Below are 15,147 nucleotides of genomic sequence, written 5' to 3' on the forward strand. Positions count from 1 at the left end.
TCCGGGCGAGGTGACCCTCTGCCGTTCGCGCCCTCGAACTTCCGTCCGGCGAGGCCGCACATTTCTGCGGTCTCCCGCAGGGACCGGCCGGGAACCTGCCTCTGTCACTCGGAGGGAGTCCGAGGCCGAGACTGGGGTCTTAGGGAGCCCCGGCACCTTGGCTACGGAGAGGGGGCTGGCGCAGAGGCTTCTTCCGGCGGGTCTGGCCACGCCTCGCGACCCGCAGGCCCTGGCGGCCCGGGGTGGGTATGGTGGAGCTAGAGGGGGAGAAACAAAGTGCCCCAAACCTCCGCCTGGCGCTCCTGCTCCGTCACACTGATTCTTGGAATCTGCGCCTACGTGTTAGCTAGTTGAATCCGCTTCTGGATACAGAAAGCAAATAAAAACGGAGCCCAGTGGAGTGTGAGTGATCCCGTGGCCCGCGGAATCTGGAGGGATTTCATCCGATTGGCACACTGCCCGGTGTCCTTTCTGAGGCTGAGGGCCAGGGCCCGTGCGAGAGGGTACCTGTGGGCAGGGAGGGGGCGTGCAGAGCGCAGGGGGCTCTAAATGTGTTTAAAGGAACACATTCCTTGCTTAGGGGATGCAGACACTGGTGGGAGGGTTTCAGTTAGCTTTACTAGGTTCCTTGGCCAGCCGTCTAGAACGTGGCAGTTGTGTAAAAGTTAGTTCCCTCTAGGGGCCAGAATGGACAGTTCCCATCTCCTCGTGCCCTCCAGGCCTCAGAATATCTTCCTGACAGCCATCTGGTCTCTTTTTCCAAGCCAAGCTCCTCCCTTCCTTGACTCTTTCCACATGTCTCCAGACAGACAGCCTCCTCTTGAGCTCTGCATTTCTATTTGCTCTCTGGCCATCTCTTTCTGATGTGCCCTAAACACTCCACCAGGCACTCACATCTCCCCATGCCACCAGGAGGCCAGCAGAAGGCGAGAGCCGGCCTCCACTTCTCCTGCACCTCCTGTCACCTACATGTCAGTGCCTCACTGAGCCCCCTGGGTCCCCAGACCTTTAAAGCACGACCCCAATCCTTGGACCTGTCCCCACCCAGCTCATCCTCTCACTGTCCCCTTTCTAAAATATGGGGCTGCTTTGGTCCCTCCCCTGCTTAACAACCTGCCTTGGAGTGCCATCACCTGCGGGGGGGGGGCAGCCTCCTGGCTCTGTAATGGGCTCTTCAGTTCCTTGCCAGCTTCCTAGAGCCACTGTCCTTGCTGACTCCGCGGAGGCTTTGGTTTCACACACTTTTCCAGGCTCTGGGCTCTCTGCTCCTGGGGTCAAGTAGTTCCTCTAGGGGGTGTAGGCGCACTGGGGCACCCCTCCCCCAGGCCCTTTCCTTTGTGTAGCCAGTAGCATTGGCTGACACTGTAAGTCACTTTTGCCAATAGGACTGTTCTTACACGAAGCCACGGGCCCCTGCAGGCTGGGCACTGTGATATCCTACTCATCTTTCATCAGGGTCCAAGGAAGAGCATGTGTGGCAATCACTAGAACCTCCTGCTTTGCTCGGTTTCACCACCTCTCAGTCTGGGTGCAGCACTCAGTGAAGCTGTTACTTTCGCACTTTGTTGCACCAAGGGGAAAAGATTAATTTTTTTTTTAATCAGAAAATATTCAAGTGAAATTACATTCAGGATGGGCAAGAGTAGATTTATAGTTGTTTGTACAATTATTAATAAATAACAATACAAGAATAAACTGTGTTTTACATACTCACAACTGTTAGCCAGCTGTGAGCGTTAAGGTGAGCATAATAAAACCTTCCAGTTGAAAAATAAGCTAAAAATATCTTCCTAATTATAAAATCAGTTTAGAAAGTCACTGAGTTCTGAAGGCATATAACCTTAAGCTAAATTCCCCATGTTCTATTTTCTATCACATTTAGTGCTTATTAGGCAGGAAATTATAACATCTCCATTTAACTGACATTTTACTCACAATATACTTTATTCACAAAATGTAGATAAATTTTTCAAATATGCCTCATTAGCATATGGTCGGTGCTCTATAAGTATTTGTTAAGGAAGTAATGGTATTTTTGTTCGTTTGTTTGTTTTTTTAAATATATTTTTATTGGTTTCAGAGAGGAAGGGAGAAACATCAATGATGAGAGAGAATCATTGATTGGCTGGCTCCTGCACGCCCCTTCTTGGGGATAGAGCCAGCAACCCGGGTTCATAGATCGATGTTCAACCACTGAGCCATGCCAGCCAGGTAGTAATGGTATGCTTTAAAAAATATTTAGTGTTTAAAAAAGGATCAGTGGATGGGAGAGAAAAGGAGGCATATATAATACTTTCAACAATAAAGATTTAAAAAAAAGAAAAGAAAGAAGGATCAATGGACCGAAAGGGAGTCACTTTTGCCGAAACAAAATTTAATAACTAACCTAATGCAGTCTCAGACTTTGCCAGGCGTGGAGTTTTAAGCCAATCAGTTTTGAGTTTCTTGGTCCTCACTAGTGGGGGTCATCTGCTTGATAAGACCCCTGCCTTCCCGAAGGGAAGGGTTCTTGTCTGAAATAATTCAACTCCTTTAACTTCTTAGTCCCACCCTCTTTCTGCCTATAAAGAATCTTCCATTTGGAGGGACTCAACGGAACACGCTTCCAGTTGCTAGATGGGATGTTGCCTGACTCATGAATCACTTAGTAAAGCCAATTAGATCTTCAAGTTTACTCAGCTGAGCTCCATTTTTGAACATTAGTTATTTTAAGTATTTTATCTAAAGATTGTTTATTTTTTCCTTTGAATTACAAAGAGTAAATGTTGGGGAAAAGTAGGTTCTTATTTATATAGCCCTCTCAGGCTTCAGGAACCCTCATTTATAAAATGTTACCTTATTCTGAGGGAGAATTGCTAGAAGCAGAAGGAAGTTTAAAAAATGATCTGGTCCAACACATTTATTTGACAGAAAAAAAGGAACAGAACCAGAGGATTAAAATGGCAAGGTCACACAGCTGGCTAATGGCAGATTTTGGAAGAATATGCTAGTAAGTCAAGACTGTGTTGTGTGGGATAAGGAACTGCACATTTCTATTTAATTATTCTAAAGGTTTTTAGGGTTACATGATCTGGCAACAGACAATCAAATGTTAAAATACATTTGTCTTCAATCTAATAGGAAAAATGACATGGAATTGTTTTTTGTAGTGAGGAGGTAATCCTCATATATTGGAAACATCTAGAAGCAGGTGCTTGATAACTTTTAATTAATTGCATCTTTTCACATCTATAAACACAGTTTATTTTTATCACTCTCAAAAGACTTTTTTCAGTTGCTTTGAAAAATCAACAAATTCAAACCACATAGGCAGCCCCAGCAGTAAATCCATGGAAAGCTAGAAGAGATAAATGAACCCCCAAAATCTAGGGAGAAAGTTAGGGAAAGGACAAGATGTAGCCTCTCTCACCGAAGCTCCACCTGGAAACCCATCTTTGATGTTTACAAAGGTTTCTCCATAAGGAGAGTGGTCCCTGGTAGACCTGTCCTGTTGTGTGGTTGGAAGTATTTTACTGGAGAGGGGGAGGTGGGTGTCTTTCCTTAGTTTTGATCATAAGGATAATTTGTAAATGTGGGATTGTAACATTCTGTGGAAATAAGTTAATCACAATTGGTTTAGCCCCATGTAGTATAAAGCATTATTTATGCCCAAAGGGAGGCCTGGGCTTTGCCCTGGACTCCTGGGAGGTGCTTTCTGAGCCCTCAGAATGTTATGTCTGTTAAGAGCATCTTTGCTTACCTGGGATCCTGGGGCCATACCAGAAAAGGTAGGGATTTGGGGCCATATGGTAATAGCTTAATCTCCAGAGGAGCTGAAGACTGAGGTCAGCCACCTGGGTGACCAACCAGTTCAAGCTGATCAGGCTCCAATAAAAACTCTGGACACTAAGGCTCAGGTGAGTTTCCCTGGTTGGCAACATCGTCACACATGGTTGCAGGAGAATGTTAGCGCTGGCCACGGTACCACAGGGACAAGATAACCAGAAGCTCTGAGTAGACCTCTATGCATCTCTGCCCTTGGCTAATGTAAATGTGCAGCCTCTCAGCCTTGGCTGATGTGGCTCGGTTGATTGGAGCATTGTCTCGTACACTGAAGGGCACAGGTTTGATTCCCTGTCAGGGCACATACCTAGGTTTTGGGTTACCCCATTGGGGCACATGCTGGGATAAAGGGTAACCATATCTTTAATTATGAATGCAGACAATTGTATGGCCTTGATAGAAATGTATTCTCAAAACAGGTTCCCCCAAATAACTCATGGATAAGATGCTATAATGCTGGTGTGCTTATCTGAAACTGTGGGAAATGAGACAAGAGCCTGGCACTGTGGGTTTCTTTGGAATATCCCTAACCACGGAGTCTGAGACACACAGAGTTCAAGGATTATGAATTTGACCAACAGAAGCATTCTGAAACAAGGGGGGATCTAAGGAAATATACTATTGAGGATGAAATGTGGAGAAAATTAGATGAAGAGTTGTCTGGGCACACATACTTGACATTTTAGGTTGTGGCTATGGGAGTTCCTATACTCTTAGTTGGAATTCAAACTGTAAAGGAACCAATAGCCCACTTCCTTCCACTTAGCTTATTCATTTTAAATCACCTTGTAAACTATACAGTTAGATCTAATTTAGTCCTATGTGTAGGAAGTCCTATAATGTAGCACACAAGTAGAAAATGATATTATTATTAATTATTATTTAGGAAGCCTGCATTGAGTACTAAAATACATTCACTATTATAATGGAGGATGTATTGCCTTAACCATTAGCAAAACATACAAATGTAGCAAAACTGCTTATGGTATGGAATGAGAAAAAAAAAAAGGATGTCCATTCATAAACAAAGTAGACTTGAAGAAACAGCACGTAGTTAAAATTAATAACTAGCTATTATTCACATGTTGTTCCTTGAAAATTGCAAATACCTGGATTTTAGAGAAGTATTTTTCATAACAAGAAATAAGTAATAGGACAACTTTCCATTCTCTATTGAAACAAATCCCTCACCCTTAACATCCAGTAGGAAGAATATTCTTTGTTGAGTCACTAGAACAAAGCATTCAAGGATGTAGGGTCCCGTAAAAAGAGCAGTATGTCTTTGGTAGAGACCGACGCTTCACGGGGGCCATCTGAGAAAGAGGGGCCTGTTCTGGGTCCTTGACTGCTTGTCATGTTGACGACAAGACCTGTCTTCCCAGGAATTCAAAGCTTTTAACCACTATTGCTACTTCTATTTTAAAGACTCTAGCAAGGAAACTGGGGACCGCAGTGTAGAAATTAGCACCAAACAAATGAGTATCATCCTAAAGAGAAAGCACAATCATTTCAAAAACATATCGAGTGCACAGCCATCAAAGAGGTTTAAAAGTGAACAGGCAGTTAGCAAGGCTTGGAAACAGTCATTGGCCTCCAGGATGCGCGTGTGAATCGATAGGACCTTTCTGGAGGGCAGTCTGGACCACCCATTCCATAAATGTTCATACCTTTAGTGAAGAGATGCTACTTCTAGGAATATAAGAATCCATGGGGAAAAACTAGCTACAAGATTGTTTATTACAGCGTTATTTATAATAGTGACATATTAGGAGCAACCTGAATGCCCAATAACAGAAGATTGATTATTTAAATTATGACATATATCTAAAATGGAATATCACTAAAGTGACTTTTAATGTATTTAATAATCTGGAAAGATGTCCATAATATATTGAATAGACAAGCAGATTCCCAAACTAAATGGTACTATGATCTTATTTCATTTATAAATGATCTAATTTTGTTTACAAATAGATTTATCGAGATGGAAGTTTAAGCACACACATTTGAAAAAAGACTGGAAGAATGATCAGCAAAAACATCTCTCTGTACTTGCAGCTGATTAGTCAGAATTTGAGGGAATTTTCTTCTTTTTACTCATATGTGTTAAAAATTTTTTCTACAATCAATGTGTCACTTATGTAATAAGGGGGAAGTTACTTCAAAAAACAACATCAGTCCCTTAATGTGCATAAATTTAGAACTGAGTTGAAAGCATTCACGTAACAGGAGGGAGCCCTAAGGAAATTGACGAATTGGGCTGAGCTGTTTTGTATTCTCTAGATTTACTTGCAGGGAAAAACACCTCAATTCGTTACATAAATCTATCTTTTCAAAAGCTCTTCAGTTTCCAAAGAATCACGAATTCAAATTTTATAGTAGGCTAGAGGCCAGATGCATGAAATTTGTGCACTTGGAGGGGGGTCCCTCAGCCTGGCCTGTACCCTCTTGCAGTCCGGGAGCCCTCGGGGGATGCCATCAGTTGGACATCCTTAGCGCTGCTGCGGAGGCAGGCGAGGCTCTCACCCCTGCTGCTTGCTCCCCCTGTGGGAGCACACTGACCACCAGGGGGCAGCTCCTGTATTGAGTGTCTGCCTCCTTGTGGTCAGTGTGCATCATAGCAACCAGTCATTCCACCGGTCGGTCAATTTGCATATTAGCCTTTTATTATATAGAATGACTTCCTGGCATCTCTAAAATTAAAGCATTTACCTGCTTTTCTAATTTGCCCGGTGATAAAAATAGTTCTTTTCCAGAAATTCCCCCTTTCCTTTTATAAATTGACACATACAATTGCTAACCAGAATGCTTCTTCCTTTTCTATTGAAGTCAAGGTCCTGTTGAAGGAGTCATGACAGAATTCACTGCCTCCCATTAAAGGCAGGTCTCTCTCATACCACAAGCCCTTCTCGTACCCCATCCCCCTCCAATAGCATGAAGACATCCCACCTATGCTGGCTCAAATACCACCTCCTCTGTGAAGCCCACCTCCTGTTCCAACCCATAGCTGACTGTGTTCCCTCCCTCTTGGGATCTCCATAGCCTTCCCCAGGGCTTCTCTTGGGACTTGATCACTTCCTGGAGGAGGAGGAGTTTGATTGATGTTGCCCCTCTGCCTGTGCGGGCAGAGAGCTTGCACATCCCCAAGGCTCAGGACATATTTGCCCCGTGGAGGCGGAGTTGAAAGAGGCTTGAAAGCACAGACATTCCTTTGGTATCATCCTGGTGCCTCTGGGTAAATTACAGCCCAGAAACATCTCACAAGCCCTTTCCCTTTATTCACTAAATACAAACCTCCTCTCCTTGCTACTCTTTTAAAAGGTGAGTGCACCTTCAGCTGAAGTACCATTATTAGCTGGGGAAAAGAGTCAGGCTGCCAGCAAAGAAGTGTAATTTCTGTACCTCTTGACTGTTCAGCCCTCCCCCGAGCTGACCAGTGGATGTCTCTATCCCTAATTTTAAACTTGTGTCTCATTTTTTCCATGCAGCGAAGATTGCATGCTAAATGATTGCTATTTCTAAAACGTTGCTCAGCCTTCGGAGTGGCTTTTATTTGTCACAGTCAGCGGGATCTCTAGGCTGGTTTTTTTCTCAGGCTCAGGGTAAAACAATGGTCCTTAATAGGTCTCTCTTTTCTGCCACGGGGGGATTTCATAAGGGTCTCAGAGGAGAGTCCAAAGCTCACAGAGATACATTCTTCCATTTGAAAATAGCATTTGTTCTCAAAAAAGAAAAAAAAAGAAAATGAAAGGAAGAGAAAAGAGGCTCTAACCTGTCACCAACTGAGTGTTTTCTCTAAGTGATGGATTCTTACCGAGAGGAGGAACCTCTTCTCGACAGAATGAGTCAGAGAAATGACAGAACTGAGTGGAAAATTTCCTTCCTGTTGAGAGCCCCTTAGAATACACCTTCCTTAACCCACGGCCCTCAGTCTCAGCATTTCACACACTGTGCATCCCCATCGACTGTGTGCCTGTCTTTAGGATGGAGTGCTTCGCATTTTCTGCATTGAAATACACTGTTATTAACCAAATTGAAAATCTTCTGGGGAAACAGGCACTCATATACATTGCTGATGGGAGAGCAAAGTTGTCCAGCTTCAGATGGGGGGGGGGGGGGGCGGGATTTGACTATAACAGAACAGCATGTATACAATGGACTGAATGTTTGTGTCTCCCCAAATTCTATGCTAAAATCCTTGGGCCTTGGGCCTTGGGAGGTGATGAGGTCAAGAGGGCAAAGCTCTCATGAATGGGATTAGTGCCCTTATTAAGGAGACCCCAGAGAAAGCCCTCACTTTGGTCTTGGATTTCACAGCCTCCAGAATTGTGGGAAATACATTTGCTGTTCATAAGCCACCTCGTCTACCGTATTCTGTTAGAGCAGCCCAATCTGACTAAGACAACATACATTTGCCCTTTGACCTAGCGATTCCATTTTTAAGAATTTACTCCAAAGACATCCTGAAACATGAAACAAGATATGCGCAAGGACATTAATTATGACATTATTATTTTTTTAATATATTTTTATTTTATTTACTTTTGTTAATCCTCACCTGAGGCTATTTTTCCACTGGTTTTTAGAGAGTGGAAGGGAGGAGAGATAGAGAGAAAGGAACATCAATGTGAGAGAGACACATTGATTGGTTGCCTCCTGCACACACCCAGCCCAGGGCCAGGGATTGAGCCTGTAAATGCCCTTGACTGGAATTGAATCTGAGATCCTTCAGTCCTCGGGCTGACACTCTACCTACTGAGCCAAACCAGCTAGGGAAAAAAATAAATATTTTTTATTATTGATTTCAGAGAGAGAAAGGGAGAGGAAGAGAGAGACAGAAACATCAATGATGAGAATCATTGATTGCCTGTCTCCTGCATGCCCCCTATTGGGTATCGAGCCCACAACCTGGGCATGTGCTCTGACTGAGAATTGAACCATGACCTCCTGGTTCATAGGCTGACGCTCAACCACTGAATGTCATTGATAGCAAAATATTGGGAGGGCATTGATAGCAATGCCGGGTGGGCATTGATAGCAAAATATTGGGAGCAAACTCCATACCCATCAAAGATTAGTTGACTAGACTATAAGATAGCCACATAATGGAGTCCTTTGTAGCTGGAGGATGAGGATGAGGGCAATGCCTGAATTGACACTGAGTGGTCCAGTGTTGGGACAAAAGAGCCTGTGCAGTATGTGAACTAAAGGAGGTGAAGTTATACAATTATACACACACTTTCCCTCCTGACAAGAAACAGAAGAAGGAAAAAAGAGAAACTAGTAAAGATGATTATTTCCCGAGTTAGGGTAGAAGGTAAGCCCTTTCTAAATGTACCTTTTAATATAGTTTTGATTTGCAAACCATGTAGGTGTTTTACATATTCAAATGATTTTTAAAAATCTAAAAGAATGGGGGGGCGGGGAGAATCAAACCCCAGAGTTAAAAAAAACACACACCTGAAACAAGTGAACCTAATTATCAAATTGATAACATAACCACACAGAAAAAAATTTGGGTGGGGCCTAACCCAATAACTGGTGTCTTTATAAGAAGAGGGGGAATTTGGCCCTAGAGACTCAGAAACTAACAAACAGGAAAATGCTACGTGAAGACGTTGGCAGAGGCTGGAGTGATGCATCTACTAGCTAAGGAATGCCAAGTGTTGCCAGCAACCACCAGAACCTAGGAGAGAGGCATGGGGCAAATCTGCTCCTACAGTCTTCAGGGAGACCTGCCAACACTGGATTTTGGACTTCTCATCTTCAGGTTTGTGAGAGAACAAATTCCTACTCTTTTTAAGCTGTCCAGTTTGTGATACTTTGTTACAGCAGCCCTGGGAAACTAATACGCCAGATTCACTGTAGAATAGAGAAATAGACTACAATACTGTATATTGATGTTGCGGGTCCTCACTGTTAGGAAACGGAGATGGAAACATGGAATGAGGAGGGTGAGGGGGACTGCTGTGTGTTGGGTTGGAATCAAAGGTATTTGTATGAACTCACCCACATGTTTCTTAGCTCTGTCCACTGGAAAGTCTTGGAAGCAATGACCTTCCAGTATTAATGAGCATGTATTTAGAATTGGATTCTAAATACTATTCTGCACTCAAAGGAACTAGGGCTCCTGGGAGAAATGGCTGATTCCAGGTCTCGGATATAGAAAGTATAAGAAAAAGTATTTTTCTGTGTCAGAAGGCCAAAAAAAAAAGTCTCAAAGGCAGGAAGGGATATATCAAAGGGACATAGGAAGCAGCTTAAAAGGGACATCTACTGGCCAAATTTGTGACAATTTGTGTATCAAAAGGAATATGACAGTAATGGACTAAAACACATTGAACTAGACAACCACAAACCACCACCATGAATCCATAGTGATAATCACAACAAAACAAATAAAAAATCAAGGAGGGTCATCTTCACAGGAGAAAACCAATGAATAAAAGAAGGAGGGATATTTCAACTCTCCCATTCTGCAATTCCCAATGTAATGGTTGTTTCAGGAAGGATCACCAATGGATGTTAAAAGCCCTAATAGAAAGGTGAATAGAAAGAGGATGTTTATATGATCTCAAACTATCACTTGTTAGTTGCAAAAAAGGAAAATTGTACCCTTACTTCAGAGCAACCTGGCAGTTTCTAAATTAACCAAACGCTGAAACTTAGCATCAGGAACAGTGGGCCGGCTGATATGAATGCCTCCTGTTGGGGATGCAGTTTGAAGTACACATCACCTGGATGCGTCCTTGCTAGAAATGTTTATCTATTCAGTCTTTTGATTGGAATATTGAATCCATTTGCATTCAAAGTAATTGTTGATAGATAATGAACTTATTACCATTTATTATTCATATTTTTGACCCTTTTTATTTCTTTTTTTAAATGTTAATCTTTTAAAAATATTTTTAATTGATTTAAGAAAGGAAGGGAGAGGGAGAGAGAAATAGAAACATCAATGGTGAGAGAATAATTGATTGGCTGCCTCCTGCATGCCCCCTACTGGGGATCAAGCCCGAAATCTGGGCATATGCCCTGACCTAGAATCGAACCATGACCTCCTGGTTCATAGGTTGATGGTCAACCACTGAGCCATGCTGGCCGTGCTTATTTCTTCTTCTTAAAGAAGACCCTTTTACATTTCTTGTAGTACTGGTTGGTGGTGATAAACTCTTAGCTTTTTCTTATCTGGGAAGCTCTTTATCAGTCCTTCAATTCTAGATGATAGCTTTGTTGGGTAGGGTAATCTTGGTTGTAGGCCCTTACTTTTTATCACTTTCAATATTTTGTGCCAATCCTTTTGGGCCTGCAAAGTTTCTGTTGAGAAATCAGCTGATAACCTATGGAAGCTCTCCTGTAGGTAAATAACTGCTTTTTTTCTTGCTGCTTTTAAGATTCTCTCGTTGTTTTTAATCTCTGACACTTTAATTATAATGTGTCTTGGTATAGGCCTATTTTGGTTCTTCTTGTCTGGTACTCTCTGCACTTCCTGGACTTGTATGTCTATTTTCTTCATCAATTTAGGGAAGTTTTCTGTCATTACTTTTTCAAATAGGTTTTCAATTTCTTGCTCTCTCCTCTCCTTCTGGCATCCTCATGATGCAAATGTTGGTATGCTTGAAGTTGTTCCAGAGTCTCCTTATACTATCCTTATTTCTTTGGATTTTTTTTTCTTTTTGCTGTTCTGATTAGGAGTTTTCTGCTTCCTTATCTTCTAATTCTCTGATTTGATCCTCTACTTCATCTACTCTACTGTTGATTCCCTGTAATGTATTCTTCATTTCGGTTAGTGTATCCTTCATTTCTGACTGTTTTTTTAGAATGGTTTCCTTTTTATGCTGTTCTCACTATGTTTCTTGAGCATGCTATAACCATTGTTTTGAATTCTGTATCTGGTAGTTTGCTTGCCTCCATTTTTTTCGTTATTTTACTGGAGATTTCTCCCATTCTTTCATTTGGGACCTGTTTCTTAGTCTCCTCATTTTGGCTCCCTCCCTGTGTTTCTTTCTATGTATTAGGTAGAGCTGCTGTGTCTCCCAGTCTTGGTAGAGTGGCCTTATGTAGCAGGTATCCTATAGGGCCACGTGGCACAGCCTTCTCCGTCACCTGAGCTGGGTGCTCCAGGTGTGCACTGTTCAGTTGTAGGCCGACCTTGATTGCTGTTGGCACATTACTGGGAGGGATTGGCCCAGGCTGATCAGCTGCGAGACCTGGCCGTGACGACAGAGGAGGAGCTGCTGCGCAGGCGCTGACGCCATGGAGCGATCTACAGATGGCTGCTACTTGTGCTGGGGTCGGAGGTGCCCAGGAGAGGCTAAGCTGTGAACTGAGGCTGGTTGCTGCTAGTGCCAGGCCTGGGGCCACTTAGTGAGAGTAACGGGGTAGCAGGGGCCAGATGCCACGTGTTTGAAAGATTTTAGGTAAGTCCAAAGCATGAACCAAAAGAGGTCGTTTGTATGGAGAAACCACTGGCAATGGTGTGGGTGGGCCTGCCAGCTGGGTGGGGTGGGCCTCAGGGAATCACCACGGTGAAGCCAAGAGCTCTGAGTCGGGAGGGGCTCAGCAAAAGGAACCTTGGTCTCTGCTGGCACTTCTGTGGGAGGGAAAGCTGCTCCCCACCCCCAACTCTCACCCTGAAGCCAGACAATTCACTTCCTCCTGGTATGTCCCGGGTCCCTTTTGAGCTGCTGCCCAGTGCTGGAGCTCGGAGGGATGAGTCCGAGTAAGTCTGTGTGTGTGCCCTTTAAGAGGAACACAGGGAACCTTAGCAGCCACGTCTCCCTCAGCCTCAGTCCTCGCTGGTTGTATAGCCAGAAGTTATGGGGACTTCTCTTCTGGCACTGGAACCCTGGGCTGGGGCGCCTGGTGTGGCTGGGGTTGGACCCCAACAGTGTGGGGCTGGGACCCCTAGGATCTCCACAGGTGAGATAGCCCTCCTGATTTTTATCAGCCACACGTGGGTATGGGCCAGCCAGCTCCAGGTGTCCACCCCTCCTAACCATCAGTGGCTTCTTTAAATCATTAGTTGTAGGACTTCCGTTCAGCCAGATTTCAGTCGGTTTTGAATGACGGTTGTTCTGTAGTTTAGTTGTAATTTTAATGCGGCTGTGGGAGATTCTGAGTACTGAATTTACCTGCGTGACCTCTTGACCTGAAGCTGCAGGGTGTTTTAATAATTTATTGAATCTAGGTACAGGGTACATGGGAGTTCATTGTACTATTCTTTCCATTTTTCTATATGTTTAAATTTTTTTAAATAAAAATTTGGGGAAAGGGAAAATAATATTTAGAGAAATACCTCATTTGGTTTAAAGAAATGAAAAAATTAACAATGAAAAAAAAAACAACTGGGAAAGGACATTATGATTTAGAATTTTCTCAGTGACTTATGTATCTAAATAATTATCCTAATAAAATTATATTTTACAATGGCAAACAAAAAAGAGAAAGGTATAAACAACAAATTGAAATGCAGTCAGATGTAAGGTATAGAGTATTGAGTGTGGGATCCTTGCCGAACTGGGAGCCCTGGGGTGCTAGCACCCTCGGGAATGTGAGCCCAGTTAGGCAAAACTTTTGTTCCCCTGTGTTCACTGCTGCATCCCCAGCCCCAGAGCAAAGCAGTGGCATGTAAATAGCTTAGTGTTAAATATTTTTGTCCGATTTTTAATTTTTTTTTTTTAGGATAGACTCTTGGTCAGAGATTAAGAGCATTTTTATTGCTTTTCACATATTTTATAAAATTACAAAAGGTGCCCAGCCGGTGTGGTTGAGCATTGACCTATGAACCAGGAGGTCATGGTTAAATTCCTGGTCAGGGCATATGCCTGGGTTGTGGGCTTGATCCCCAGTGTGAGGTGTACAGGAAGCAGCCTATCATTGATGTTTCTATCTATCTCTCCCTCTCCCTTCCTCTCTGAAATCAACAAAAATATATTTTAAAATTACCAAAGTTTATAGTGGTTTACACCAAACCAGTATCTATCTCTGCCCTCTTTCCAGTACTCAGATTAGAATTGTAAGCAATTTGCCAGTTTGATACACAAAAAATGATATGTTGCTCTATTTTGCATTTCTTTACTCGTGGCCTTGATTTTTTGTTTATTTTATGAAAGTTTTGTATTCTTTCATGAATCATCTTTTCATGTCTTTTGCTTGTTTTAATTTTGGAATGTATATGTTCTTCTGACTGATTTGCAAATATGGTATGCAATGGTGTTTGTAGGAGTATATTTTTAGAACATGGCTCACTTTGTAGGTTTTCCTACCAAAATAGGAACCCTAAAATAAGATATTTTAACTTATTTCTAAAGGGTATATGAATCAAAGTACCAGTGAGGGCTGACAGGTGCTCAGTGAGGGCAGTGGTTGGCTCTGCAGCCACTGGCCCCTGGACCCACCGGAGACGGGGACCTGGTGGTCAGAGAGCAGCCTCTCAGGGTCCTTTGGTCCAGCTCCAAGACAGATGAACTGCAAGTTTATAGAAAGGACAAGTAGGGGCAGGCCTCTCTCCTTGGACACGCCCTGTTCCAGGGCCACGTGGGCGGTGGGAGCTGGGGGCGGTTCAGTCCTGACAGTTACTGTGATCTCAGGGCACTTTCAGGAGGTCTCCTCCCTCTGTAGACAGTGTGACCTGAAACTCACCATTAAAAGCAGACTTGCCTTGTCTGCGGCTTAGTCTCTTTTCACTAACATATGATTGACTTCATCATGTGCAGCAGGAAAACATGGAAGGAAGAACAGCTAACAAAGTTATAGCAACTGCCAACTGTCCAGCAATTACTTTATTTCAACAGTGACTATTGAACATCCACTATCAACAGAGCCCCCATAGATGATCAGGCCGCAGCGCCTGCCGTAGCCTCCGGCCTGTGGCGGCTGCTACTAACTGAAAATGATTGTGATGTGGGAATCCCAAATGTCCGACAATGAAATGCTGATAAAGTCTCTAAAAGGACTGTGCTCTTTGAGTGGACGTTATTTCACCGTTATAGTCTCTGAAGGATTTATTTAATTCTTTTCCACAATAGAGGCCTAGCAAATGGTTTTTGAAAAATTACATATTTAAAGTTGTAAACCTATATGTTCTTTGTTTAAAAGCTATCGTAATGAATGGAAGACTTTCTTTAAGAATCTGATAACTTTAAGGGGACATTTCTGTAACACAAGTGAGTGGTGTCGCGCAGAGCCCTGGCCTCAGCTGCACCTGCTAGGGGCTCTGGAGCGGAAACAACCTCTTCGTATCGACGCCCTGTGACAAGGAAGCTAGAATTGTATACTTTGGCAGCGGTGGGTCATTGCCTAAGGGCTGTGTGGAATGTGTGT

General features: G+C 43.2%; 1 protein-coding gene across 1 annotated transcript in view; it reads right to left on the minus strand.

Annotated features, from left to right (window-relative positions):
- NGEF (neuronal guanine nucleotide exchange factor) overlaps positions 1–15,147 on the minus strand; it is an 82,585-nt gene that overhangs the window by 28,259 nt on the left and 39,179 nt on the right. The gene's annotated exons all lie outside the window — the stretch shown is intronic.

The sequence above is a fragment of the Myotis davidii genome, unplaced genomic scaffold (genome assembly GCF_000327345.1).
Source record: "Myotis davidii unplaced genomic scaffold, ASM32734v1 scaffold370, whole genome shotgun sequence".
NCBI classification, from domain to species: domain Eukaryota; kingdom Metazoa; phylum Chordata; class Mammalia; order Chiroptera; family Vespertilionidae; genus Myotis; species Myotis davidii.